Source organism: Polypterus senegalus, unplaced genomic scaffold, assembly GCF_016835505.1.
Source record: "Polypterus senegalus isolate Bchr_013 unplaced genomic scaffold, ASM1683550v1 scaffold_5650, whole genome shotgun sequence".
Taxonomy (NCBI): Eukaryota; Metazoa; Chordata; class Cladistia; order Polypteriformes; family Polypteridae; genus Polypterus; species Polypterus senegalus.
In genome coordinates, this window is record NW_024383132.1 from 2425 (window position 1) to 30093 (window position 27669).

A 27669-nucleotide genomic window follows, 5' to 3' on the forward strand; every position below is an offset into this window, starting at 1 on the left:
TTATCATTTTTCTAGGGGGCGGGGGTCCTTAAAATAAATAAATAAATGGACAGACAGACAGATTGATTGATTGATTTTGGAACTTCTTTATTTATTGCTTAAAGCTCCCAGAGCCGTTGTCTCACAGGCTCCTGCTTCACAATCGCCCAAGCACCACTTCCATAAGTTGAAACGCATGTTTTCAGTCTGTTTTTTGAACCAGGACTATCAGGGGAGAGCGCGAACGCAGTCCCCACTACCACAAATTATGCAATCGAGTTTCCCGCATTTGGGGAAATCGCAGAGATCAGCACACCCGGAGTGCAATGGATGAGCCTCGCCCTGGGAGAACCTTTTTTTTTTTTTTTTTTTTTTTTTTTTTTTCCTTGTCTAAATTTCATTACTTAAGACAAACACTAATTTGCTTGTCCCATTTTCACTTACATTTAATGTTTCTTTTCAGTGTTTTAGCTTTGAACACACACACAAAGTCTGGCCAATTTGCTAATTCACTGCCACCCATCACCTTTTCACCACCATGGCGTTTTTTTTTTTTTTTTTTTTTTTTTCCATTTTTCCCCAAAAAAACTCCATTAATTGTTCTTTACCTTTATCTTTCACACCTTGTTCTTATTCAATTGATCTTCTTTTATTTTCCATGCCTCCTCTACTTCTCTCCCACATTTCTGCAATAGTCTTTGAATAGAAACATCCTTATTATGTATCACCAGTTCATTTCTTTCCCACCATATATTTTCTTTAACTATATTAATTATTTGCCATTGGGTTTTTGCCATTTTCTCATTCAAGTTATTCCCCACTAATCCATACAGTACCCCTTCTTTTGTAATCTCCTCTTTTCCTAATAACCCATCCCATTTCTCCATTACACCCTTCCAAATTCCTTGCGATTTTTCACATTTCCAAAACACATGTTCAGATGTTTCTATTCCTGTGCAGTTCCTTCTCGGACATATCAACGTCTTTGCTACTCGCCTCTTATACATTGCAGTGTTTGTCGGTAACACTTCGTGTATGCCCAACCAGCCCAAATCCTTTTGTCTATTGGTCAACTCTTTTCCATTGTTTTGTTGCCATACTTTCTTTGCTTGATTTTCAGTCATATTTTTTATTTTTAACATTGTTTCGTCTTTTTTTATATATTCTTTCAGGGCTCTTTTCTTCCCCCATATTGTTACCTCTCCTTCTTCCCATCTGTATTTCCTTAAAAATTTTGTAACTATCTTATAGTGCTTTGCTATATTAAAGGCAATAGGTCTATTGTTAATGCTTTTAAACAATCTTACTTTCCTCAGCTCCGTCACCCAATTGATATCGCATCAAATCAGCCATTTTTCCTTTCTTATTTAGCGCCATGTTAACCACCGTAGCCGTATGTTTTAACATCAGCTCTTCTTCTATATTTGGGAATCCTTTCCCTCCATTTTCTTTTTGTTTCATTATTACTTTTCTTGCAATTTTTCACATTTTGACCCCCATAGGAAAACAAAACAGCTTCTTATAATCTTTTTTAATATTTTTCTCGGGGGGAAAAAAACGGTGGCCAAATATGTCAGTTTTGGGATTATTATTGCTTTCACCAGCAAAATCTTGCCCTCCATAGTCAGGTTTCTCAATCTCCAAAATCCTGTTTTTTTATTTATATTTTTTAACATTTCCTTCCATTGTTTCTTTTCTCTATTATCTTTCCCTAATTCTACTCCCAATATTTTAACACTATTGGAAAGTCTTATCTTTCCCGCAGGTTTTTCTTTCCAGTTACCCCATAACACACAATCACATTTCTCCAGATTTAATTGCGATCCTGATGCCATACAGAATATTTCCGTGTATTCAATTACCTGCTCTATACTGCTGACATCTCTGACTATTATGCTCACATCATCCATATATGCACATATTTTAACTTGTTGCCCTCCGCTTCCTGGGACTTCAACTCCCCGTATCTGTCTCTCATTTCTTACCAGATTTATTAACGGTTCAATATTTAATATGAATAGTACTGCTGATAAAGGGCACCCTTGCCTTACTCCCCTTTCTACCTGTATTTCTTCTGATAATTTATTATTTACTCTAATTCTACTTGTAATTCCTTTATACACTGTCTTTATCCAGTTTAGAAATTTCGCTGGTACCCCCACTCTCTGTAAAATCCTCCACATATATTCATGAGCCACTTTGTCAAAGGCTTTTTCCAAGTCTAAATTAATTATTCCCACGTCCATTTTTCTTTCCTGCATTAAATATATGCAATCTCTCATTACACACAGATTTTCTAATGCACTTCTACCTGATACTACACATGCTTGTTCCTCTTTTATCACATTTTCCAGCTTATCTTTTATTCTATTTGCCAGGACTCTTGTTAATATCTTGTAGTCCTGGCATAATAGTGTTATCGGTCTCCAATTCTTTATATCAACCATCTCTCCTTGTTTGGGTATCAATGTTATTATGCCCCTTTTCATTGTCTCTGTCATCTCTCCATCTCTCACAATTTCCAGAAATAAACTCTGCATATCTTCTTTTATTAGATCCCAAAAAGACACATAAAATTCTATGGGTAAGCCGTCTATTCCTGGAGTTTTACCCTTACTACTCATTTTAATAGCTTCCTCCATCTCCTGCATTTCAATCTCCTGACACAGCATTTCTTTCTGTTCTTCTGTGAAAACGCCATCTATGGTTCCCTCCAGTTTGTTAATGCACTCATAGTTAATTTCTTTCTTTTCGTATATTCCTTTATAGTACGTTGTTACGATGTCCAATAGGTCTTTATTTCCTCTCTTCACCTGTCCATCTTTATCCTTCAATTCTTCTATATTGGCTTTTTTCCTTCTTTCTTTTATTTTCTTGAAAAAAAACCGAGAGCATTTTTCTCCTTCCTCTTGCTCTCTGACTCTGCTCTGGAACTTAATCTTTTCTTCTCTGTTCTTATATACTTTTCCCAATTCTTCTTTTATTTTTCTTATCTCTAATTCTGTCTCGTCATTTATCTCCTCCTTTCTGTACAATTGTTCCAGTTCATATTGTAATGTTTTGTCCTCTTCTTTTTTCTTCCTACTCCTTTCTTTACCTTTTTTTTGGAAAAATTCCCTAGTGTTCCTTTTCATCACCTCCCACCACTCTTTTTGACTTCCACACCAATCTTTTAGGGTTTCCCATCCCCTATAGCGTTGTCCATATTCTTCCCTAATTTTCATATCCTCTAACAAGGTTACATTCAGTTTCCACACAATATCTTTTTCTCTTCTTCTGTTCCTTTCTGTATCTCTGCCTCTAAACTACAATGGTCTGAAAAAAATACTGGTCTTAATTTGCAATTCTTTGGCTCATAATTACTATCGACCAAAATATAGTCTATTCGAGAGGCCTTTCCCCGAGTTCCTCTCCAGGTAAAACCTTTTTCTTCTCTTTTTAGTTCCCTAAATACATCCTTGATACGACAGTCCTTTATAATTTCTTTTAGTTTTCTAGCAGTTTTGTCTTCCTGTTGCCCTCTTAGCTCTTGATCACTCGCACAATTTAGGTCCCCCACCACAATTAAGTTGTTTTCTAAAGCAACTGCTGTTTGCAGTAAATTAAACACTTCCATCCTCTGGACGGGTGTTGTTGGTGCATATACATTAATTAACGTGATCGTACTTCCTGCTATTAATAATTTAATTTTAATCACTCTCCCCTTCACTATTTCATCATATGTTTTAATTTCAATTTCTTTATTCTTAATTAACACCCCAACTCCTGCATTTTTATTCTCATTTGTCCCTGAAAAAATCGCTGCCCCTTCCTCCCAGTCTTCTTTATATTCGTCATATGATTTTTTAAAGGGTATACCACACTCTTGAATGCACATCAAATCCACCGGCAAACTTCTTAAGTAAGAAAACACCATTTTTCTCCTTTCCTTACTTTGAATACTTCTTACATTCAAGGTTATTATTTTTATTTTCATTTTTCTTTATTGTAGTGTAGTCTACCTCACCTATCTTTCCCTTACTTCCCGGAGTTACATATTTTTTGGGCTTCTTGGCCACTTTCTTTTCTGTTCTCCACTCTTCTACCCCCTTCATGCCCGTAGCTGAAACAAACCCTTCCATGTCTTTAGACTCTAAATAGCAGGGAGCTGTCCCCCATTCCTTTGGTTTCTCTCCCGCTCCCTCTGATTTTCCGGAGCTCGTTGGGGACAGATTATCTGGCCCACGCTTCCTCTGCAATCCTGGGTTTATTTGTGTTGCCTCTATGTTGCCTTTCCCTTCCTCCTGCTCTATGTTTTCCTTCCTCACCTGCTGAGGGGACTGACCAAAAAAAGTCGTCCCACTGAGGATGTCCATGATCTCCTCTGTGTGAAAGAGAATGTTCTGTGAATGCTGCTCCATTCTACTTTCTATATTCCGAGCGTCTGTTTTTTCTTCAATTAACGCCAAAAGGTCAGTTTCTCCTCTGTCCTCCCTCTCTCCTTGTTCGCTCTCTCTCTTACTGTTTACTCCAATGTTTAATGGGTCTATTTTTTCCCTTTCTCTCGTGTCACTTCCTTGGATTCCTTCTCTTGCTATGTCTTCCATTTCTCTTTCTTCCTCAGACTCCTCATCCAATAGCGCTATTACTTTCTTTTCTCTCATTGTATTCCTCCTTACCATGTTAGCATAGGAGGCCGGACAGTCCCTAAAGACATGTTCCTCCTGTCCACAAAGATTACATTTTATAGGCTTCCTGCACTCTCTTGTACTGTGTCCCTCCTCTTTACAATTTCTACATTTTATTATGCCACACTCTGCCGCTTTGTGACCCTCATTTCCACACCTTCTACATACTTGTGGCTGACCAGAGTAGAAAACGTGCCCTCTGACCGTCCCAATTTGTATGACCGCGGGCAAATGGATCACCCTTTCTGTGTCATTCTCCTTTTTGAGAATTACATCAAATTTGTACAATCCATTTTTTATCCCATCCTCATCCGTCATTTGCATACTAGTCTTAACATCGCAAAATTGTAACAACCAAGTCGAAATATCCTGTAGTTTCACCTTCTCTGTGAACATTAAAATATTTACTCTTTTGTCCATCCTGTCACTCAAAGGCACAATCAAAAATTTTTCTAAAACTGGGTTAACCAGTTTTTCTCTCTCCACCGTTCTCAAACATTTATCATATAAAGCCCTACTCTTAAAAACCACTTCAAAGGTAGTTTTACCCGGAAAGGCAAAAAGGTAATCAATCTCACCAGGTGAAAAACGTAGAGTCTTCTGCAACACCTCCTTACTAAAGTCTCCTCGATCCATCTGTCCATCCTTCAATTCCAATCGAACTACGTTTCTCCTTTCCCTTCCATCAATTGGAATACGAGATGCAGGTCTCCCAAAAACTCCGAGTCCTCTGTTCATCTCCATGTCTTCTTCGAACTGTCTGCTGTTGACTTCAATCACTTCCGCCATCTTGCTCCTACAATATTTTAAAAACGCCGCGAAACAAGGGAAGCAGAAAACAGGGTGGTGGACATGCCGACCTACCCAGCTCTGGATCCAAGTTCGTGGGGCGCTCCCTACACCTGACAAGGAAGAACCAAAGGTATCTCCCCTGCCAGGTAAGTATGAGTTGTACAGCCCGGCGCTCATCCTCCCACTTCCTCGGCTTCATCGCTCGGCGGCGGGAGGTTTTCCCCAGCACAGTCCTCGGTCCTTCGGCCTCCTTCGGGCTTCTTCGGGATCCTTCGGGCTTCTTTGGCCTCGGGAGCGCGCATGCGCGGGAGCTAGCTGCTGCCCAGACGCCCGTGTGCACCGTGACCCGGATGTTGGGGTTGCACCGACCTCACCACCTTGATTAGACAGGTTTCACTAGCAACCCCAAGGTGCACCTCGCTCTTATGCAAACCAGCCACCCATCGCTGGAGCTTATTGGCTGGAAGAGAAACAGGAGGGGTAGGACTGGGCGGGACGCTGAATGATAAACAGCCGCCCAACAGCAAAGACAGAGGCGGCAGGCGGCAGGCGGCAGACAGCAGACAGGAGGCAGGAGGCAAAGCTGCGAAAGAGGAAGGCGACCCTGCGCTCCGGAGACCGAGAGGAAGAAGCCCTCGGCGTGGGCGCTCGCACACGGCAGCAGAGCACCCTCGGGAAGACCTGCGCCGAGGCCGCCGAGTGATCTGGGGCAGCGCTGGGTACACGTTCGAGACTTGAGCCGGTGCTTGCCCTCCCTTTGATGCCACTGTGGGATTGCACGTTAGCAAGGATACGAGGTTGCTGGTTCTTTCTGGAAGATGCCCCTTGTAAAGTTGCAGGCTCCCGTCTGATGAGCTGGACGAGATCTCTCTGTCTATCTATCCATCCATCCATCCATCCATCAATCCATCCATCCATGAGGTGGAACGGGTAACAGGGGAGTCTTAAATGGGTGGCGAGGCGAGAGAGCCGACAGAAGGGGATCAGTATGAAGGACAACGCACATTCTAATTCAAAAGACATAACTTAAAATTTCAAAAGAATGGCAATTAAAAAAAAAAAATGAAGACAGACAGGGAAGGAGAAAAAAAAAAAAACATAGGGCTGTCGTTTAGAAAAGAGGGCTTCCACAGTTGCCTATTTGGGGAGAGAAAAACGAGCAGCCCTCGTTTACGGCCATACCACTCTGAACACGCCCGATCTCGTCCGATCTCGGAAGCTAAGCAGAGTCGGGCTCGGTTAGTACTTGGATGGGAGACCGCCTGGGAATACCGAGTGCCGTAAGCTTTTGCCTTTCTGCCAGCAGGAGTCGCCCTTCGCCTCGTCTTTTTCTTTTCCTCCTTCCACCCGTATCAGAAGCTGGGCTTTTGGCAGCCGAGTGATCTGGGGCAGCCCTGGGTACACGTTCGAGACTTGAGCCGGTGCTTGCCCTCCCTTTGATGCCACTGTGGGATTGCAGGTTGGAAAGGACACGAGGCTGCTGGTCCTTTCTGGACGATGCCCCCTTTGTAAAGTTGCAGGCTCCCGTCTGAAGAGCTGGACGAGATCTATCTGTCTTTCTATCCATCCATCCATCCCATGAGGAGGAACGGGGAACAGGGGGTCTTAAATGGGTGGCGAGCGAGAGAGCCGACAGAAGGGGATCAGCATGAAGGACAACGTACATTCAAATTTAAAAGAATGGCAAAAAAAAAAAATGAAGACAGACAGGGAAGGAGAGAAAAAAAAAAACATAGGGCTGTCGTTTAGAAAAGAGGGCTTCCAAAGTTGAGATGTTTTTCTCATAAAACGAGAGGTTTTCTCTGATCATTCCAATTATTTTCTGTTGGGAAAAAACTTTCTGTTTATTTGTGTATGCACACCTTGCCTTCCACAATACTTCTTTTATCACGTTTATTCGGTCCCAATCTTTCTTCCCGACCTCTCTTTTCCCTGACCTCCCAAACACCACCAAGTCTCTATCCAGCTTGATGTCTACTATGTGTCTCTGCCTTACTTCCTTCCATATCCTTGCCACTGTGGGGCAGTCCCACATTGCATGTCCATACTGACTTATTTTTTTCTTTTACATCCGTCCCTGGGACATTTAGGCCCTTGTAAATTCTTTCTTTTACTTAAAGCCAGGTTGGTTTCTAGTGCTTCATGGGCGGCCAGCCAGGCTATATCTGCTACTTGATTATTTGGAAACTTTCCCCCAAATCTTTCCCATATCAGTTTAGATTCCTCTCTAGATTTCCCAGTAATGTTTACTGGCTTCTCACTTTCCTTACTTTTCCACTAATTCTTTCCACCTCCTCCACAAGTCCTTTTCATCCTGCTGAAGCCCACAATCTTTGATACAGTCCATCAACCTCCTGTATAGTTTGGGTAATCTAAACTCATATGGTTTCTTGTTCTGGGTTTTAAAAACCCAAACCTTCTTAGATGACCACCCATCATGTACCTGGCTAAATCCGCTGCCCTCCCTTTCCGCTCTGTAACAAGGATATGTAAACGGCCGTGTATTTCAATCTTAACAAGATCCTTAAGTCCAGAAAACCTTTTGCCCCCTTTCCTTTTTTGTTTCTTTACTTTCTGTCTTGCGACCTTCTCATCTGTAGACCTCCCAAAAAAATAAAAACATTGTCTTTCGATTTTCCTTAGAATATATTTTGTCCGTAAAAAAACTGTTGCCAGAAAAAAGAGCCTGGGCAAAATTATTGACTTAATTAGCAAAATTTTGCCCTCATATGTTAGTCTCCTAGTCCTCCAGAGACTTGTGAGCTTGTATAACTTTCTTTCCATCTCCTTCCAGTCTCTTCTTCCCTCCTTCTCCTCTCCAAAATGGATCCCTAATATTTTAACCGCCCCTCTATGTATTTTCATGTCGTGCCCAAAGTCCTCCTGCCACTTGCCCTGCAGATGGCACTCGGATTTCCCTTATTTAATTGGGCTCTTTTGCTTTTTGAATTCTGTTCCTAGCAGATATCTGATCATATCCGCTAACTTCCCAATTTTACTTAATGTCATATTAACAACAGTTGCTGTGTGTCTTAAAGTCAACTCCCTTTCTATATTCGAACCTCTTTCCCTCCATTTTCATTACCTTCCTTCTTGCCAATTTTTCACATTATGAACCCTATAAGAACACAAAACACTTTCTTATAATTCTTCTTACTATTTTCTTTGGTGGAAAAAACACATTTGCTAAATACGATAGTTTTGGGATTGTAACTGCCTTCATCAGCAATATCTTCCCTTCTATTGATAAGTTCGTTAACCTCCAAAATCCTGCTTTTTTTTTTTGGTTATCTTTTTCCCCATTTCTTTCCACTCCATCCTCTCTGTATTCTTAACCCCAATACTTTCACAACATTTGACAACCTTATTCTTCCTAGTGGTTTTTCCTTCCATTTCCCCCAACGGATTCCATGAGGAACACAAAGTAAAACCAGCGGTACCCAAGGATTCTCGAAGGGGCACAGTACCAAAGGAGTCCAGTCTTCATCTCAGGTCACTGGGGAGCATCCATGTCTCACAAACATATAGCAAGAAAGGAAGCACCAGGACTCTAAAGACTTGGCCCTTCGTTCTTTTGCAGAGATATTGGGAGCGCCACACACCCCTTTCCAGTGACCTCATGAACCACCAAGCTCTCCCCATCTGTCTACTGACTTCATAGGAAGAGTCACCAGGGACATGAATGTCACTGCCAAGGTAAGTAAACCACTCAACAAGGTCAACACACTCTCCGCAAACAGACACACTGCTGATATCTGTGCCCAAGAGGTCATTAAAGGCCTGGCTGTTGGTTTTCATCCAGGACACTCACAAGCCCAGACACTCAGACTCCTCACTCAGTCTCTTGAGCACCCTGATCAGAGCCTCCATTGACTCCACGACAATCACAGCATCATCAGCAAAGTCAATATTCATGAATCTTTCTTCTCCAACAGATGCCCCACAGCCGCTGAACCCCATGACCCTGCACAACACCCAGTCCATACAAGCACTGAACAAAGTAGGAGCAAGAACACACCCCTGACGAACCACAGAATCAACTGGGAAAAACACAGAGGTTCTGTCTCCACACCACTCACAGTACCAGTGTACGGGCTGGCCATGATATCCAGCAACTTCAGGGGGAATCCCACTAAGTCTCAGGAACTCCCACAGGGAAGCTCGAACAACTGAGTCGAATGCTTTGTGAAAATCGACAAAGGCTGCTAAGAAACTTTGCCGATATTCACGCTTTGCGCTCCATGCCACTGTGGGATTGCACGCTAGCAAGGACACGAGGTTGCTGGTCCTTTCTGGACGATGCCCCCCTTTGTAAAGTTGCAGGCTCCCCGTCTGAAGAGCTGGACGAGATCTATCTGTCTATCTATGTATCCATCCATCCATCCATCCATCCATGAGGTGGAACGGGTAACAGGGGGGTCTTAAATGGGTGGCGAGAGCGAGAGAGCCGACAGAAGGGGATCAGCATGAAGGACAACGTACATTCTAATTCAAAAGACATTCGAAAAATTTCAAAAGAATGGCAAAAAAAAAATGAAGACAGACAGGGAAGGAGAAAAAAAAAAACATACGGCTGTCGTTCAGAAAAGAGGGCTTCCAAAGTTGCATATTTGGGGAGAGAAAAAGGAGCAGCCCTCGTTTACTGGGAATACCGAGTGCTGTAAGCTTTTGCCTTTCTGCCAGCAGGAGTCGCCCTTCACCTCGTCTTTTCTTTTCCTCCTTCCACCCGTGTCAGAAGCTGGGCTCTTGGCAGCAAGGAAAGCGGCTTAAAATCAGTAAAGAGGCACTAAAAATAATGAATGATTATTTATATTATTATTTTATTATGTGGGGGTCCTTAAGATAAATACATACATTGATTAGTTAATTTAAATTAATATTATTTTTATTATAATTTTTCTAGGGCGGGGTCCTTAAAATAAATAAATAAATGGACAGACAGACAGATTGATTGATTGATTTTTGGAACTTCTTTATTTATTGCTTAAAGCTCCCAGAGCCGTTGTCTCACAGGCTCCTGCTTCACAATCGCCCAAGCACCACTTCCATAAGTTGAAACGCATGTTTTCAGTCTGTTTTTTGAACCAGGACTATCAGGGAGAGCGCGAACGCAGTCCCCCACTACCACAAATTATGCAGTCGAGTTTCCCGCATTTGGGGAAATCGCAGGGGTCAGCACACCCGGAGTGCAATGGATGAGCCTCGCCCTGGGAGAACCACCTTAGTGATCATGGTATCTCCCCTGCCAGGTAAGTATGAGTTGTACAGCCCGGCGCTCATCCTCCCACTTCCTCGGCTTCATCGCTCGGCGGCGGGAGGTTTTCCCCAGCACAGTCCTCGGTCCTTCGGCCTCCTTCGGGCTTCTTCGGGATCCTTCGGGCTTCTTTGGCCTCGGGAGCGCGCATGCGCGGGAGCTAGCTGCTGCCCAGACGCCCGTGTGCACCGTGACCCGGATGTTGGGGTTGCACCGACCTCACCACCTTGATTAGACAGGTTTCACTAGCAACCCCAAGGTGCACCTCGCTCTTATGCAAACCAGCCACCCATCGCTGGAGCTTATTGGCTGGAAGAGAAACAGGAGGGGTAGGACTGGGCGGGATGCTGAATGAGAAACAGCCGCCCAACAGCAAAGACAGGCGGCAGGCGGCAGGCGGCAGGAGGCAGCAGGAGGCAGGAGGCAAAGCTGAAAGAGGAAGGCGACCCTGCGCTCCGGAGACCGAGAGGAAGAAGCCCTCGGCGTGGGCGCTCGCACACGGCAGCAGAGCACCCTCGGGAAGACCTGCGCCGAGGCCGCCGAGTGATCTGGGGCAGCGCTGGGTACACGTTCGAGACTTGAGCCGGTGCTTGCCCTCCCTTTGATGCCACTGTGGGATTGCACGTTAGCAAGGATACGAGGTTGCTGGTTCTTTCTGGAAGATGCCCCCCTTTGTAAAGTTGCAGGCTCCCGTCTGATGAGCTGGACGAGATCTCTCTGTCTATCTATCCATCCATCCATCCATCCATCCATCCATCCATCCATGAGGTGGAACGGGTAACAGGGGAGTCTTAAATGGGTGGCGAGAGCGAGAGAGCCGACAGAAGGGGATCAGTATGAAGGACAACGCACATTCTAATTCAAAAGACATAACTTAAAATTTCAAAAGAATGGCAATTAAAAAAAAAAATGAAGACAGACAGGGAAGGAGAAAAAAAAAACAAAACATAGGGCTGTCGTTTAGAAAAGAGGGCTTCCAAAGTTGCCTATTTGGGAGAGAAAACGAGCAGCCCTCGTTTACGGCCATACCACTCTGAACACGCCCGATCTCGTCCGATCTCGGAAGCTAAGCAGAGTCGGGCTCGGTTAGTACTTGGATGGGAGACCGCCTGGGAATACCGAGTGCCGTAAGCTTTTGCCTTTCTGCCAGCAGGAGTCGCCCTTCGCCTCGTCTTTTTCTTTTCCTCCTTCCACCCGTATCAGAAGCTGGGCTTTTGGCAGCCGAGTGATCTGGGGCAGCCCTGGGTACACGTTCGAGACTTGAGCCGGTGCTTGCCCTCCCTTTGATGCCACTGTGGGATTGCAGGTTGGAAAGGACACGAGGCTGCTGGTCCTTTCTGGACGATGCCCCCCTTTGTAAAGTTGCAGGCTCCCCGTCTGAAGAGCTGGACGAGATCTATCTGTCTTTCTATCCATCCATCCATCCATCCATGAGGAGGAACGGGGAACAGGGGGGTCTTAAATGGGTGGCGAGAGCGAGAGAGCCGACAGAAGGGGATCAGCATGAAGGACAACGTACATTCAAATTTAAAAGAATGGCAAAAAAAAAAATGAAGACAGACAGGGGAAGGAGAGAAAAAAAAAAACATAGGGCTGTCGTTTAGAAAAGAGGGCTTCCAAAGTTGAGATGTTTTTCTCATAAAACGAGAGGTTTTCTCTGATCATTCCAATTATTTTCTGTTGGGAAAAAACTTTCTGTTTATTTGTGTATGCACACCTTGCCTTCCACAATACTTCTTTTATCACGTTTATTCGGTCCCAATCTTTCTTCCCGACCTCTCTTTTCCCTGACCTCCCAAACACCACCAAGTCTCTATCCAGCTTGATGTCTACTATGTGTCTCTGCCTTACTTCCTTCCATATCCTTGCCACTGTGGGGCAGTCCCACATTGCATGTCCATACTGACTTATTTTTTTCTTTTACATCCGTCCCTGGGACATTTAGGCCCTTGTAAATTCTTTCTTTTACTTAAAGCCAGGTTGGTTTCTAGTGCTTCATGGGCGGCCAGCCAGGCTATATCTGCTACTTGATTATTTGGAAACTTTCCCCCAAATCTTTCCCATATCAGTTTAGATTCCTCTCTAGATTTCCCAGTAATGTTTACTGGCTTCTCACTTTCCTTACTTTTCCACTAATTCTTTCCACCTCCTCCACAAGTCCTTTTCATCCTGCTGAAGCCCACAATCTTTGATACAGTCCATCAACCTCCTGTATAGTTTGGGTAATCTAAACTCATATGGTTTCTTGTTCTGGGTTTTATAAAGCCCAAACCTTCTTAGATGACCACCCATCATGTACCTGGCTAAATCCGCTGCCCTCCCTTTCCGCTCTGTAACAAGGATATGTAAACGGCCGTGTATTTCAATCTTAACAAGATCCTTAAGTCCAGAAAACCTTTCTCCCCCTTTCCTTTTTTGTTTCTTTACTTTCTGTCTTGCGACCTTCTCATCTGTAGACCTCCCAAAAAAATAAAAACATTGTCTTTCGATTTTCCTTAGAATATATTTTGTCCGTAAAAAAACTGTTGCCAGAAAAGAGCCTGGGCAAAATTATTGACTTAATTAGCAAAATTTTGCCCTCATATGTTAGTCTCCTAGTCCTCCAGAGACTTGTGAGCTTGTATAACTTTCTTTCCATCTCCTTCCAGTCTCTTCTTCCCTCCTTCTCCTCTCCAAAATGGATCCCTAATATTTTAACCGCCCCTCTATGTATTTTCATGTCGTGCCCAAAGTCCTCCTGCCACTTGCCCTGCAGATGGCACTCGGATTTCCTTATTTAATTGGGCTCTTTTGCTTTTTTGAATTCTGTTCCTAGCAGATATCTGATCATATCCGCTAACTTCCCAATTTTACTTAATGTCATATTAACAACAGTTGCTGTGTGTCTTAAAGTCAACTCCCTTTCTATATTCGAACCTCTTTCCCTCCATTTTCATTACCTTCCTTCTTGCCAATTTTTCACATTATGAACCCTATAAGAACACAAAACACTTTCTTATAATTCTTCTTACTATTTTCTTTGGTGGAAAAAACACATTTGCTAAATACGATAGTTTTGGGATTGTAACTGCCTTCATCAGCAATATCTTCCCTTCTATTGATAAGTTCGTTAACCTCCAAAATCCTGCTTTTTTTTTTTTGGTTATCTTTTTTCCCCATTTCTTTCCACTCCATCCTCTCTGTATTCTTAACCCCAATACTTTCACAACATTTGACAACCTTATTCTTCCTAGTGGTTTTTCCTTCCATTTCCCCCAACGGATTCCATGAGGAACACAAAGTAAAACCAGCGGTACCCAAGGATTCTCGAAGGGGCACAGTACCAAAGGAGTCCAGTCTTCATCTCAGGTCACTGGGGAGCATCCATGTCTCACAAACATATAGCAAGAAAGGAAGCACCAGGACTCTAAAGACTTGGCCCTTCGTTCTTTTGCAGAGATATTGGGAGCGCCACACACCCCTTTCCAGTGACCTCATGAACCACCAAGCTCTCCCCATCTGTCTACTGACTTCATAGGAAGAGTCACCAGGGACATGAATGTCACTGCCAAGGTAAGTAAACCACTCAACAAGGTCAACACACTCTCCGCAAACAGACACACTGCTGATATCTGTGCCCAAGAGGTCATTAAAGGCCTGGCTGTTGGTTTTCATCCAGGACACTCACAAGCCCAGACACTCAGACTCCTCACTCAGTCTCTTGAGCACCCTGATCAGAGCCTCCATTGACTCCACGACAATCACAGCATCATCAGCAAAGTCAATATTCATGAATCTTTCTTCTCCAACAGATGCCCCACAGCCGCTGAACCCCATGACCCTGCACAACACCCAGTCCATACAAGCACTGAACAAAGTAGGAGCAAGAACACACCCCTGACGAACCACAGAATCAACTGGGAAAAACACAGAGGTTCTGTCTCCACACCACTCACAGTACCAGTGTACGGGCTGGCCATGATATCCAGCAACTTCAGGGGGAATCCCACTAAGTCTCAGGAACTCCCACAGGGAAGCTCGAACAACTGAGTCGAATGCTTTGTGAAAATCGACAAAGGCTGCTAAGAAACTTTGCCGATATTCACGTTTGCGCTCCATGCCACTGTGGGATTGCACGCTAGCAAGGACACGAGGTTGCTGGTCCTTTCTGGACGATGCCCCCCTTTGTAAAGTTGCAGGCTCCCCGTCTGAAGAGCTGGACGAGATCTATCTGTCTATCTATGTATCCATCCATCCATCCATCCATCCATGAGGTGGAACGGGTAACAGGGGGGTCTTAAATGGGTGGCGAGAGCGAGAGAGCCGACAGAAGGGGATCAGCATGAAGGACAACGTACATTCTAATTCAAAAGACATTCGAAAAATTTCAAAAGAATGGCAAAAAAAAAATGAAGACAGACAGGGAAGGAGAAAAAAAAAAACATACGGCTGTCGTTCAGAAAAGAGGGCTTCCAAAGTTGCATATTTGGGGAGAGAAAAAGGAGCAGCCCTCGTTTACTGGGAATACCGAGTGCTGTAAGCTTTTGCCTTTCTGCCAGCAGGAGTCGCCCTTCACCTCGTCTTTTCTTTTCCTCCTTCCACCCGTGTCAGAAGCTGGGCTCTTGGCAGCAAGGAAAGCGGCTTAAAATCAGTAAAGAGGCACTAAAAATAATGAATGATTATTTATATTATTATTTTATTATGTGTGTGGGGGGGTCCTTAAGATAAATACATACATTGATTAGTTAATTTAAATTAATATTATTTTTATTATAATTTTTCTAGGGCGGGGTCCTTAAAATAAATAAATAAATGGACAGACAGACAGATTGATTGATTGATTTTTGGAACTTCTTTATTTATTGCTTAAAGCTCCCAGAGCCGTTGTCTCACAGGCTCCTGCTTCACAATCGCCCAAGCACCACTTCCATAAGTTGAAACGCATGTTTTCAGTCTGTTTTTTGAACCAGGACTATCAGGGAGAGCGCGAACGCAGTCCCCCACTACCACAAATTATGCAGTCGAGTTTCCCGCATTTGGGGAAATCGCAGGGGTCAGCACACCCGGAGTGCAATGGATGAGCCTCGCCCTGGGAGAACCACCTTAGTGATCATGGTATCTCCCCTGCCAGGTAAGTATGAGTTGTACAGCCCGGCGCTCATCCTCCCACTTCCTCGGCTTCATCGCTCGGCGGCGGGAGGTTTTCCCCAGCACAGTCCTCGGTCCTTCGGCCTCCTTCGGGCTTCTTCGGGATCCTTCGGGCTTCTTTGGCCTCGGGAGCGCGCATGCGCGGGAGCTAGCTGCTGCCCAGACGCCCGTGTGCACCGTGACCCGGATGTTGGGGTTGCACCGACCTCACCACCTTGATTAGACAGGTTTCACTAGCAACCCCAAGGTGCACCTCGCTCTTATGCAAACCAGCCACCCATCGCTGGAGCTTATTGGCTGGAAGAGAAACAGGAGGGGTAGGACTGGGCGGGATGCTGAATGAGAAACAGCCGCCCAACAGCAAAGACAGGCGGCAGGCGGCAGACAGGAGGCAGGAGGCAAAGCTGCGAAAGAGGAAGGCGACCCTGCGCTCCGGAGACCGAGAGGAAGAAGCCCTCGGCGTGGGCGCTCGCACACGGCAGCAGAGCACCCTCGGGAAGACCTGCGCCGAGGCCGCCGAGTGATCTGGGGCAGCGCTGGGTACACGTTCGAGACTTGAGCCGGTGCTTGCCCTCCCTTTGATGCCACTGTGGGATTGCACGTTAGCAAGGATACGAGGTTGCTGGTTCTTTCTGGAAGATGCCCCCCTTTGTAAAGTTGCAGGCTCCCCGTCTGATGAGCTGGACGAGATCTCTCTGTCTATCTATCCATCCATCCATCCATCCATCAATCCATCCATCCATGAGGTGGAACGGGTAACAGGGGAGTCTTAAATGGGTGGCGAGAGCGAGAGAGCCGACAGAAGGGGATCAGTATGAAGGACAACGCACATTCTAATTCAAAAGACATAACTTAAAATTTCAAAAGAATGGCAATTAAAAAAAAAAAATGAAGACAGACAGGGAAGGAGAAAAAAAAAAACATAGGGCTGTCGTTTAGAAAAGAGGGCTTCCACAGTTGCCTATTTGGGGAGAGAAAAACGAGCAGCCCTCGTTTACGGCCATACCACTCTGAACACGCCCGATCTCGTCCGATCTCGGAAGCTAAGCAGAGTCGGGCTCGGTTAGTACTTGGATGGGAGACCGCCTGGGAATACCGAGTGCCGTAAGCTTTTGCCTTTCTGCCAGCAGGAGTCGCCCTTCGCCTCGTCTTTTTCTTTTCCTCCTTCCACCCGTATCAGAAGCTGGGCTTTTGGCAGCCGAGTGATCTGGGGCAGCCCTGGGTACACGTTCGAGACTTGAGCCGGTGCTTGCCCTCCCTTTGATGCCACTGTGGGATTGCAGGTTGGAAAGGACACGAGGCTGCTGGTCCTTTCTGGACGATGCCCCCCTTTGTAAAGTTGCAGGCTCCCCGTCTGAAGAGCTGGACGAGATCTATCTGTCTTTCTATCCATCCATCCATCCATCCATGAGGAGGAACGGGGAACAGGGGGGTCTTAAATGGGTGGCGAGAGCGAGAGAGCCGACAGAAGGGGATCAGCATGAAGGACAACGAGTCGCCCTTCGCCTCGTCTTTTCTTTTCCTCCTTCCACCCGTATCAGAAGCTGGGCTTTTGGCATTCAAATTTGCAGGTTGGAAAGAAGGCTGCTGGTCCTTTCTGGACGATGCCCCCTTTGTAAAGTTGCAGGCTCCCCGTCTGAAGAGCTGGACGAGATCTATCTGTCTTTCTATCCATCCATCCATCCATGAGGAGGAACGGGGAACAGGGGGGTCTTAAATGGGTGGCGAGAGCGAGAGAGAGAAGGGGATCAGCATGAAGGACAACGTACATTCAAATTTCAAAAGAATGGCAAAAAAAAAAAAAATGAAGACAGACAGGGAAGGAGAGAAAAAAATAAAAAACATAGGGCTGTCGTTTAGAAAAGAGGGCTTCCAAAGTTGAGATGTTTTTTCTCATAAAACGAGAGGTTTTCTCTGATCATTCCAATTATTTTCTGTTGGGAAAAACTTTCTGTTTATTTGTGTATGCACACCTTGCCTTCCACAATACTTCTTTTATCACGTTTATTCGGTCCCAATCTTTCTTCCCGACCTCTCTTTTCCCTGACCTCCCAAACACCACCAAGTCTCTATCCAGCTTGATGTCTACTATGTGTCTCTGCCTTACTTCCTTCCATATCCTTGCCACTGTGGGGCAGTCCCACATTGCATGTCCATACTGACTTATTTTTTTCTTTTACATCCGTCCCTGGGACATTTAGGCCCTTGTAAATTCTTTCTTTTACTTAAAGCCAGGTTGGTTTCTAGTGCTTCATGGGCGGCCAGCCAGGCTATATCTGCTACTTGATTATTTGGAAACTTTCCCCCAAATCTTTCCCATATCAGTTTAGATTCCTCTCTAGATTTCCCAGTAATGTTTACTGGCTTCTCACTTTCCTTACTTTTCCACTAATTCTTTCCACCTCCTCCACAAGTCCTTTTCATCCTGCTGAAGCCCACAATCTTTGATACAGTCCATCAACCTCCTGTATAGTTTGGGTAATCTAAACTCATATGGTTTCTTGTTCTGGGTTTTATAAAGCCCAAACCTTCTTAGATGACCACCCATCATGTACCTGGCTAAATCCGCTGCCCTCCCTTTACCGCTCTGTAACAAGGATATGTAAACGGCCGTGTATTTCAATCTTAACAAGATCCTTAAGTCCAGAAAACCTTTCTCCCCCTTTCCTTTTTTGTTTCTTTACTTTCTGTCTTGCGACCTTCTCATCTGTAGACCTCCCAAAAAAATAAAAACATTGTCTTTCGATTTTCCTTAGAATATATTTTGTCCGTAAAAAAACTGTTGCCAGAAAAGAGCCTGGGCAAAATTATTGACTTAATTAGCAAAATTTTGCCCTCATATGTTAGTCTCCTAGTCCTCCAGAGACTTGTGAGCTTGTATAACTTTCTTTCCATCTCCTTCCAGTCTCTTCTTCCCTCCTTCTCCTCTCCAAAATGGATCCCTAATATTTTAACCGCCCCTCTATGTATTTTCATGTCGTGCCCAAAGTCCTCCTGCCACTTGCCCTGCAGATGGCACTCGGATTTCCTTATTTAATTGGGCTCTTTTGCTTTTTGAATTCTGTTCCTAGCAGATATCTGATCATATCCGCTAACTTCCCAATTTTACTTAATGTCATATTAACAACAGTTGCTGTGTGTCTTAAAGTCAACTCCCTTTCTATATTCGAACCTCTTTCCCTCCATTTTCATTACCTTCCTTCTTGCCAATTTTTCACATTATGAACCCTATAAGAACACAAAACACTTTCTTATAATTCTTCTTACTATTTTCTTTGGTGGAAAAAACACATTTGCTAAATACGATAGTTTTGGGATTGTAACTGCCTTCATCAGCAATATCTTCCCTTCTATTGATAAGTTCGTTAACCTCCAAAATCCTGCTTTTTTTTTTTTTGGTTATCTTTTTCCCCATTTCTTTCCACTCCATCCTCTCTGTATTCTTAACCCCAATACTTTCACAACATTTGACAACCTTATTCTTCCTAGTGGTTTTTCCTTCCATTTCCCCCAACGGATTCCATGAGGAACACAAAGTAAAACCAGCGGTACCCAAGGATTCTCGAAGGGGCACAGTACCAAAGGAGTCCAGTCTTCATCTCAGGTCACTGGGGAGCATCCATGTCTCACAAACATATAGCAAGAAAGGAAGCACCAGGACTCTAAAGACTTGGCCCTTCGTTCTTTTGCAGAGATATTGGGAGCGCCACACACCCCTTTCCAGTGACCTCATGAACCACCAAGCTCTCCCCATCTGTCTACTGACTTCATAGGAAGAGTCACCAGGGACATGAATGTCACTGCCAAGGTAAGTAAACCACTCAACAAGGTCAACACACTCTCCGCAAACAGACACACTGCTGATATCTGTGCCCAAGAGGTCATTAAAGGCCTGGCTGTTGGTTTTCATCCAGGACACTCACAAGCCCAGACACTCAGACTCCTCACTCAGTCTCTTGAGCACCCTGATCAGAGCCTCCATTGACTCCACGACAATCACAGCATCATCAGCAAAGTCAATATTCATGAATCTTTCTTCTCCAACAGATGCCCCACAGCCGCTGAACCCCATGACCCTGCACAACACCCAGTCCATACAAGCACTGAACAAAGTAGGAGCAAGAACACACCCCTGACGAACCACAGAATCAACTGGGAAAAACACAGAGGTTCTGTCTCCACACCACTCACAGTACCAGTGTACGGGCTGGCCATGATATCCAGCAACTTCAGGGGGAATCCCACTAAGTCTCAGGAACTCCCACAGGGAAGCTCGAACAACTGAGTCGAATGCTTTGTGAAAATCGACAAAGGCTGCTAAGAAACTTTGCCGATATTCACGTTTGCGCTCCATGCCACTGTGGGATTGCACGCTAGCAAGGACACGAGGTTGCTGGTCCTTTCTGGACGATGCCCCCTTTGTAAAGTTGCAGGCTCCCCGTCTGAAGAGCTGGACGAGATCTATCTGTCTATCTATGTATCCATCCATCCATCCATCCATCCATGAGGTGGAACGGGTAACAGGGGGGTCTTAAATGGGTGGCGAGAGCGAGAGAGCCGACAGAAGGGGATCAGCATGAAGGACAACGTACATTCTAATTCAAAAGACATTCCAAAAATTTCAAAAGAATGGCAAAAAAAAAATGAAGACAGACAGGGAAGGAGTGAAAAAAAAAAACATACGGCTGTCGTTCAGAAAAGAGGGCTTCCAAAGTTGCATATTTGGGGAGAGAAAAAGGAGCAGCCCTCGTTTACTGGGAATACCGAGTGCTGTAAGCTTTTGCCTTTCTGCCAGCAGGAGTCGCCCTTCACCTCGTCTTTTCTTTTCCTCCTTCCACCCGTGTCAGAAGCTGGGCTCTTGGCAGCAAGGAAAGCGGCTTAAAATCAGTAAAGAGGCACTAAAAATAATGAATGATTATTTATATTATTATTTTATTATGTGTGTGGGGGGGTCCTTAAGATAAATACATACATTGATTAGTTAATTTAAATTAATATTATTTTTATTATAATTTTTCTAGGGCGGGGTCCTTAAAATAAATAAATAAATGGACAGACAGACAGATTGATTGATTGATTTTTGGAACTTCTTTATTTATTGCTTAAAGCTCCCAGAGCCGTTGTCTCACAGGCTCCTGCTTCACAATCGCCCAAGCACCACTTCCATAAGTTGAAACGCATGTTTTCAGTCTGTTTTTGAACCAGGACTATCAGGGAGAGCGCGAACGCAGTCCCCCACTACCACAAATTATGCAGTCGAGTTTCCCGCATTTGGGGAAATCGCAGGGGTCAGCACACCCGGAGTGCAATGGATGAGCCTCGCCCTGGGAGAACCACCTTAGTGATCATGGTATCTCCCCTGCCAGGTAAGTATGAGTTGTACAGCCCGGCGCTCATCCTCCCACTTCCTCGGCTTCATCGCTCGGCGGCGGGAGGTTTTCCCCAGCACAGTCCTCGGTCCTTCGGCCTCCTTCGGGCTTCTTCGGGATCCTTCGGGCTTCTTTGGCCTCGGGAGCGCGCATGCGCGGGAGCTAGCTGCTGCCCAGACGCCCGTGTGCACCGTGACCCGGATGTTGGGGTTGCACCGACCTCACCACCTTGATTAGACAGGTTTCACTAGCAACCCCAAGGTGCACCTCGCTCTTATGCAAACCAGCCACCCATCGCTGGAGCTTATTGGCTGGAAGAGAAACAGGAGGGGTAGGACTGGGCGGGATGCTGAATGAGAAACAGCCGCCCAACAGCAAAGACAGGCGGCAGGCGGCAGACAGGAGGCAGGAGGCAAAGCTGCGAAAGAGGAAGGCGACCCTGCGCTCCGGAGACCGAGAGGAAGAAGCCCTCGGCGTGGGCGCTCGCACACGGCAGCAGAGCACCCTCGGGAAGACCTGCGCCGAGGCCGCCGAGTGATCTGGGGCAGCGCTGGGTACACGTTCGAGACTTGAGCCGGTGCTTGCCCTCCCTTTGATGCCACTGTGGGATTGCACGTTAGCAAGGATACGAGGTTGCTGGTTCTTTCTGGAAGATGCCCCCCTTTGTAAAGTTGCAGGCTCCCCGTCTGATGAGCTGGACGAGATCTCTCTGTCTATCTATCCATCCATCCATCCATCCATCAATCCATCCATCCATGAGGTGGAACGGGTAACAGGGGAGTCTTAAATGGGTGGCGAGAGCGAGAGAGCCGACAGAAGGGGATCAGTATGAAGGACAACGCACATTCTAATTCAAAAGACATAACTTAAAATTTCAAAAGAATGGCAATTAAAAAAAAAAAAATGAAGACAGACAGGGGAAGGAGAAAAAAAAAAACAAAAAACATAGGGCTGTCGTTTAGAAAAGAGGGCTTCCACAGTTGCCTATTTGGGAGAGAAAACGAGCAGCCCTCGTTTACGGCCATACCACTCTGAACACGCCCGATCTCGTCCGATCTCGGAAGCTAAGCAGAGTCGGGCTCGGTTAGTACTTGGATGGGAGACCGCCTGGGAATACCGAGTGCCGTAAGCTTTTGCCTTTCTGCCAGCAGGAGTCGCCCTTCGCCTCGTCTTTTTCTTTTCCTCCTTCCACCCGTATCAGAAGCTGGGCTTTTGGCAGCCGAGTGATCTGGGGCAGCCCTGGGTACACGTTCGAGACTTGAGCCGGTGCTTGCCCTCCCTTTGATGCCACTGTGGGATTGCAGGTTGGAAAGGACACGAGGCTGCTGGTCCTTTCTGGACGATGCCCCCTTTGTAAAGTTGCAGGCTCCCGTCTGAAGAGCTGGACGAGATCTATCTGTCTTTCTATCCATCCATCCATCCATGAGGAGGAACGGGGAACAGGGGGTCTTAAATGGGTGGCGAGCGAGAGAGCCGACAGAAGGGGATCAGCATGAAGGACAACGTACATTCAAATTTAAAAGAATGGCAAAAAAAAAAATGAAGACAGACAGGGAAGGAGAAAAAAATAAAAAACATAGGGCTGTCGTTTAGAAAAGAGGGCTTCCAAAGTTGAGATGTTTTTCTCATAAAACGAGAGGTTTTCTCTGATCATTCCAATTATTTTCTGTTGGGAAAAAACTTTCTGTTTATTTGTGTATGCACACCTTGCCTTCCACAATACTTCTTTTATCACGTTTATTCGGTCCCAATCTTTCTTCCCGACCTCTCTTTTCCCTGACCTCCCAAACACCACCAAGTCTCTATCCAGCTTGATGTCTACTATGTGTCTCTGCCTTACTTCCTTCCATATCCTTGCCACTGTGGGGCAGTCCCACATTGCATGTCCATACTGACTTATTTTTTTCTTTTACATCCGTCCCTGGGACATTTAGGCCCTTGTAAATTCTTTCTTTTACTTAAAGCCAGGTTGGTTTCTAGTGCTTCATGGGCGGCCAGCCAGGCTATATCTGCTACTTGATTATTTGGAAACTTTCCCCCAAATCTTTCCCATATCAGTTTAGATTCCTCTCTAGATTTCCCAGTAATGTTTACTGGCTTCTCACTTTCCCTTACTTTTCCACTAATTCTTTCCACCTCCTCCACAAGTCCTTTTCATCCTGCTGAAGCCCACAATCTTTGATACAGTCCATCAACCTCCTGTATAGTTTGGGTAATCTAAACTCATATGGTTTCTTGTTCTGGGTTTTATAAAGCCCAAACCTTCTTAGATGACCACCCATCATGTACCTGGCTAAATCCGCTGCCCTCCCTTTCCGCTCTGTAACAAGGATATGTAAACGGCCGTGTATTTCAATCTTAACAAGATCCTTAAGTCCAGAAAACCTTTCTCCCCCTTTCCTTTTTTGTTTCTTTACTTTCTGTCTTGCGACCTTCTCATCTGTAGACCTCCCAAAAAAATAAAAACATTGTCTTTCGATTTTCCTTAGAATATATTTTGTCCGTAAAAACTGTTGCCAGAAAAGAGCCTGGGCAAAATTATTGACTTAATTAGCAAAATTTTGCCCTCATATGTTAGTCTCCTAGTCCTCCAGAGACTTGTGAGCTTGTATAACTTTCTTTCCATCTCCTTCCAGTCTCTTCTTCCCTCCTTCTCCTCTCCAAAATGGATCCCTAATATTTTAACCGCCCCTCTATGTATTTTCATGTCGTGCCCAAAGTCCTCCTGCCACTTGCCCTGCAGATGGCACTCGGATTTCCTTATTTAATTGGGCTCTTTTGCTTTTTGAATTCTGTTCCTAGCAGATATCTGATCATATCCGCTAACTTCCCAATTTTACTTAATGTCATATTAACAACAGTTGCTGTGTGTCTTAAAGTCAACTCCCTTTCTATATTCGAACCTCTTTCCCTCCATTTTCATTACCTTCCTTCTTGCCAATTTTTCACATTATGAACCCTATAAGAACACAAAACACTTTCTTATAATTCTTCTTACTATTTTCTTTGGTGGAAAAAACACATTTGCTAAATACGATAGTTTTGGGATTGTAACTGCCTTCATCAGCAATATCTTCCCTTCTATTGATAAGTTCGTTAACCTCCAAAATCCTGCTTTTTTTTTTTTTGGTTATCTTTTTCCCCATTTCTTTCCACTCCATCCTCTCTGTATTCTTAACCCCAATACTTTCACAACATTTGACAACCTTATTCTTCCTAGTGGTTTTTCCTTCCATTTCCCCCAACGGATTCCATGAGGAACACAAAGTAAAACCAGCGGTACCCAAGGATTCTCGAAGGGGCACAGTACCAAAGGAGTCCAGTCTTCATCTCAGGTCACTGGGGAGCATCCATGTCTCACAAACATATAGCAAGAAAGGAAGCACCAGGACTCTAAAGACTTGGCCCTTCGTTCTTTTGCAGAGATATTGGGAGCGCCACACACCCCTTTCCAGTGACCTCATGAACCACCAAGCTCTCCCCATCTGTCTACTGACTTCATAGGAAGAGTCACCAGGGACATGAATGTCACTGCCAAGGTAAGTAAACCACTCAACAAGGTCAACACACTCTCCGCAAACAGACACACTGCTGATATCTGTGCCCAAGAGGTCATTAAAGGCCTGGCTGTTGGTTTTCATCCAGGACACTCACAAGCCCAGACACTCAGACTCCTCACTCAGTCTCTTGAGCACCCTGATCAGAGCCTCCATTGACTCCACGACAATCACAGCATCATCAGCAAAGTCAATATTCATGAATCTTTCTTCTCCAACAGATGCCCCACAGCCGCTGAACCCCATGACCCTGCACAACACCCAGTCCATACAAGCACTGAACAAAGTAGGAGCAAGAACACACCCCTGACGAACCACAGAATCAACTGGGAAAAACACAGAGGTTCTGTCTCCACACCACTCACAGTACCAGTGTACGGGCTGGCCATGATATCCAGCAACTTCAGGGGGAATCCCACTAAGTCTCAGGAACTCCCACAGGGAAGCTCGAACAACTGAGTCGAATGCTTTGTGAAAATCGACAAAGGCTGCTAAGAAACTTTGCCGATATTCACGTTTGCTCCATGCCACTGTGGGATTGCACGCTAGCAAGGACACGAGGTTGCTGGTCCTTTCTGGACGATGCCCCCCTTTGTAAAGTTGCAGGCTCCCCGTCTGAAGAGCTGGACGAGATCTATCTGTCTATCTATGTATCCATCCATCCATCCATCCATCCATGAGGTGGAACGGGTAACAGGGGGGTCTTAAATGGGTGGCGAGAGCGAGAGAGCCGACAGAAGGGGATCAGCATGAAGGACAACGTACATTCTAATTCAAAAGACATTCGAAAAATTTCAAAAGAATGGCAAAAAAAAAATGAAGACAGACAGGGAAGGAGTGAAAAAAAAAAACATACGGCTGTCGTTCAGAAAAGAGGGCTTCCAAAGTTGCATATTTGGGGAGAGAAAAAGGAGCAGCCCTCGTTTACTGGGAATACCGAGTGCTGTAAGCTTTTGCCTTTCTGCCAGCAGGAGTCGCCCTTCACCTCGTCTTTTCTTTTCCTCCTTCCACCCGTGTCAGAAGCTGGGCTCTTGGCAGCAAGGAAAGCGGCTTAAAATCAGTAAAGAGGCACTAAAAATAATGAATGGTTATTTATATTATTATTTTATTATGTGGGGGGGTCCTTAAGATAAATAAATACATTGATTAGTTAATTTAAATTAATATTATTTTTATTATAATTTTTCTAGGGCGGGGTCCTTAAAATAAATAAATAAATGGACAGACAGACAGATTGATTGATTGATTTTTGGAACTTCTTTATTTATTGCTTAAAGCTCCCAGAGCCGTTGTCTCACAGGCTCCTGCTTCACAATCGCCCAAGCACCACTTCCATAAGTTGAAACGCATGTTTTCAGTCTGTTTTTTGAACCAGGACTATCAGGGAGAGCGCGAACGCAGTCCCCCACTACCACAAATTATGCAGTCGAGTTTCCCGCATTTGGGGAAATCGCAGGGGTCAGCACACCCGGAGTGCAATGGATGAGCCTCGCCCTGGGAGAACCACCTTAGTGATCATGGTATCTCCCCTGCCAGGTAAGTATGAGTTGTACAGCCCGGCGCTCATCCTCCCACTTCCTCGGCTTCATCGCTCGGCGGCGGGAGGTTTTCCCCAGCACAGTCCTCGGTCCTTCGGCCTCCTTCGGGCTTCTTCGGGATCCTTCGGGCTTCTTTGGCCTCGGGAGCGCGCATGCGCGGGAGCTAGCTGCTGCCCAGACGCCCGTGTGCACCGTGACCCGGATGTTGGGGTTGCACCGACCTCACCACCTTGATTAGACAGGTTTCACTAGCAACCCCAAGGTGCACCTCGCTCTTATGCAAACCAGCCACCCATCGCTGGAGCTTATTGGCTGGAAGAGAAACAGGAGGGGTAGGACTGGGCGGGATGCTGAATGAGAAACAGCCGCCCAACAGCAAAGACAGGCGGCAGGCGGCAGACAGGAGGCAGGAGGCAAAGCTGCGAAAGAGGAAGGCGACCCTGCGCTCCGGAGACCGAGAGGAAGAAGCCCTCGGCGTGGGCGCTCGCACACGGCAGCAGAGCACCCTCGGGAAGACCTGCGCCGAGGCCGCCGAGTGATCTGGGGCAGCGCTGGGTACACGTTCGAGACTTGAGCCGGTGCTTGCCCTCCCTTTGATGCCACTGTGGGATTGCACGTTAGCAAGGATACGAGGTTGCTGGTTCTTTCTGGAAGATGCCCCCCTTTGTAAAGTTGCAGGCTCCCCGTCTGATGAGCTGGACGAGATCTCTCTGTCTATCTATCCATCCATCCATCCATCCATCAATCCATCCATCCATGAGGTGGAACGGGTAACAGGGGAGTCTTAAATGGGTGGCGAGAGCGAGAGAGCCGACAGAAGGGGATCAGTATGAAGGACAACGCACATTCTAATTCAAAAGACATAACTTAAAATTTCAAAAGAATGGCAAAAAAAAAAAAAATGAAGACAGACAGGGAAGGAGAAAAAAAAAAAAAACATAGGGCTGTCGTTTAGAAAAGAGGGCTTCCACAGTTGCCTATTTGGGGAGAGAAAAACGAGCAGCCCTCGTTTACGGCCATACCACTCTGAACACGCCCGATCTCGTCCGATCTCGGAAGCTAAGCAGAGTCGGGCTCGGTTAGTACTTGGATGGGAGACCGCCTGGGAATACCGAGTGCCGTAAGCTTTTGCCTTTCTGCCAGCAGGAGTCGCCCTTCGCCTCGTCTTTTTCTTTTCCTCCTTCCACCCGTATCAGAAGCTGGGCTTTTGGCAGCCGAGTGATCTGGGGCAGCCCTGGGTACACGTTCGAGACTTGAGCCGGTGCTTGCCCTCCCTTTGATGCCACTGTGGGATTGCAGGTTGGAAAGGACACGAGGCTGCTGGTCCTTTCTGGACGATGCCCCCTTTGTAAAGTTGCAGGCTCCCGTCTGAAGAGCTGGACGAGA

At 45.6% G+C, this 27669-nt stretch overlaps 10 non-coding genes across 10 annotated transcripts; 5 read left to right on the forward strand and 5 right to left on the reverse strand.

Annotated features, from left to right (window-relative positions):
• Window positions 1-209: 209 nt before the first annotated feature.
• Window positions 210-377, reverse strand: LOC120521418. Its single transcript, XR_005632110.1, has one exon. It is a non-coding gene; the product is annotated as a U1 spliceosomal RNA (small nuclear RNA).
• A 6229-nt stretch (window positions 378-6606) lies between these two features.
• Window positions 6607-6725, forward strand: LOC120521403. Its single transcript, XR_005632095.1, has one exon. It is a non-coding gene; the product is annotated as a 5S ribosomal RNA (ribosomal RNA).
• Window positions 6726-10531: 3806 nt separating this feature from the next.
• Window positions 10532-10695, reverse strand: LOC120521409. Its single transcript, XR_005632101.1, has one exon. It is a non-coding gene; the product is annotated as a U1 spliceosomal RNA (small nuclear RNA).
• A 1012-nt stretch (window positions 10696-11707) lies between these two features.
• Window positions 11708-11826, forward strand: LOC120521414. The gene has a single exon (XR_005632106.1). It is a non-coding gene; the product is annotated as a 5S ribosomal RNA (ribosomal RNA).
• A 3820-nt stretch (window positions 11827-15646) lies between these two features.
• Window positions 15647-15810, reverse strand: LOC120521410. Its single transcript, XR_005632102.1, has one exon. It is a non-coding gene; the product is annotated as a U1 spliceosomal RNA (small nuclear RNA).
• A 1001-nt stretch (window positions 15811-16811) lies between these two features.
• On the forward strand, window positions 16812-16930 carry LOC120521420. Its single transcript, XR_005632111.1, has one exon. It is a non-coding gene; the product is annotated as a 5S ribosomal RNA (ribosomal RNA).
• Window positions 16931-21029: 4099 nt separating this feature from the next.
• On the reverse strand, window positions 21030-21193 carry LOC120521411. The gene has a single exon (XR_005632103.1). It is a non-coding gene; the product is annotated as a U1 spliceosomal RNA (small nuclear RNA).
• Window positions 21194-22201: 1008 nt separating this feature from the next.
• On the forward strand, window positions 22202-22320 carry LOC120521421. Its single transcript, XR_005632112.1, has one exon. It is a non-coding gene; the product is annotated as a 5S ribosomal RNA (ribosomal RNA).
• A 3805-nt stretch (window positions 22321-26125) lies between these two features.
• Window positions 26126-26289, reverse strand: LOC120521412. Its single transcript, XR_005632104.1, has one exon. It is a non-coding gene; the product is annotated as a U1 spliceosomal RNA (small nuclear RNA).
• Window positions 26290-27291: 1002 nt separating this feature from the next.
• On the forward strand, window positions 27292-27410 carry LOC120521422. The gene has a single exon (XR_005632113.1). It is a non-coding gene; the product is annotated as a 5S ribosomal RNA (ribosomal RNA).
• The last annotated feature ends 259 nt before the right edge of the window (window positions 27411-27669 follow it).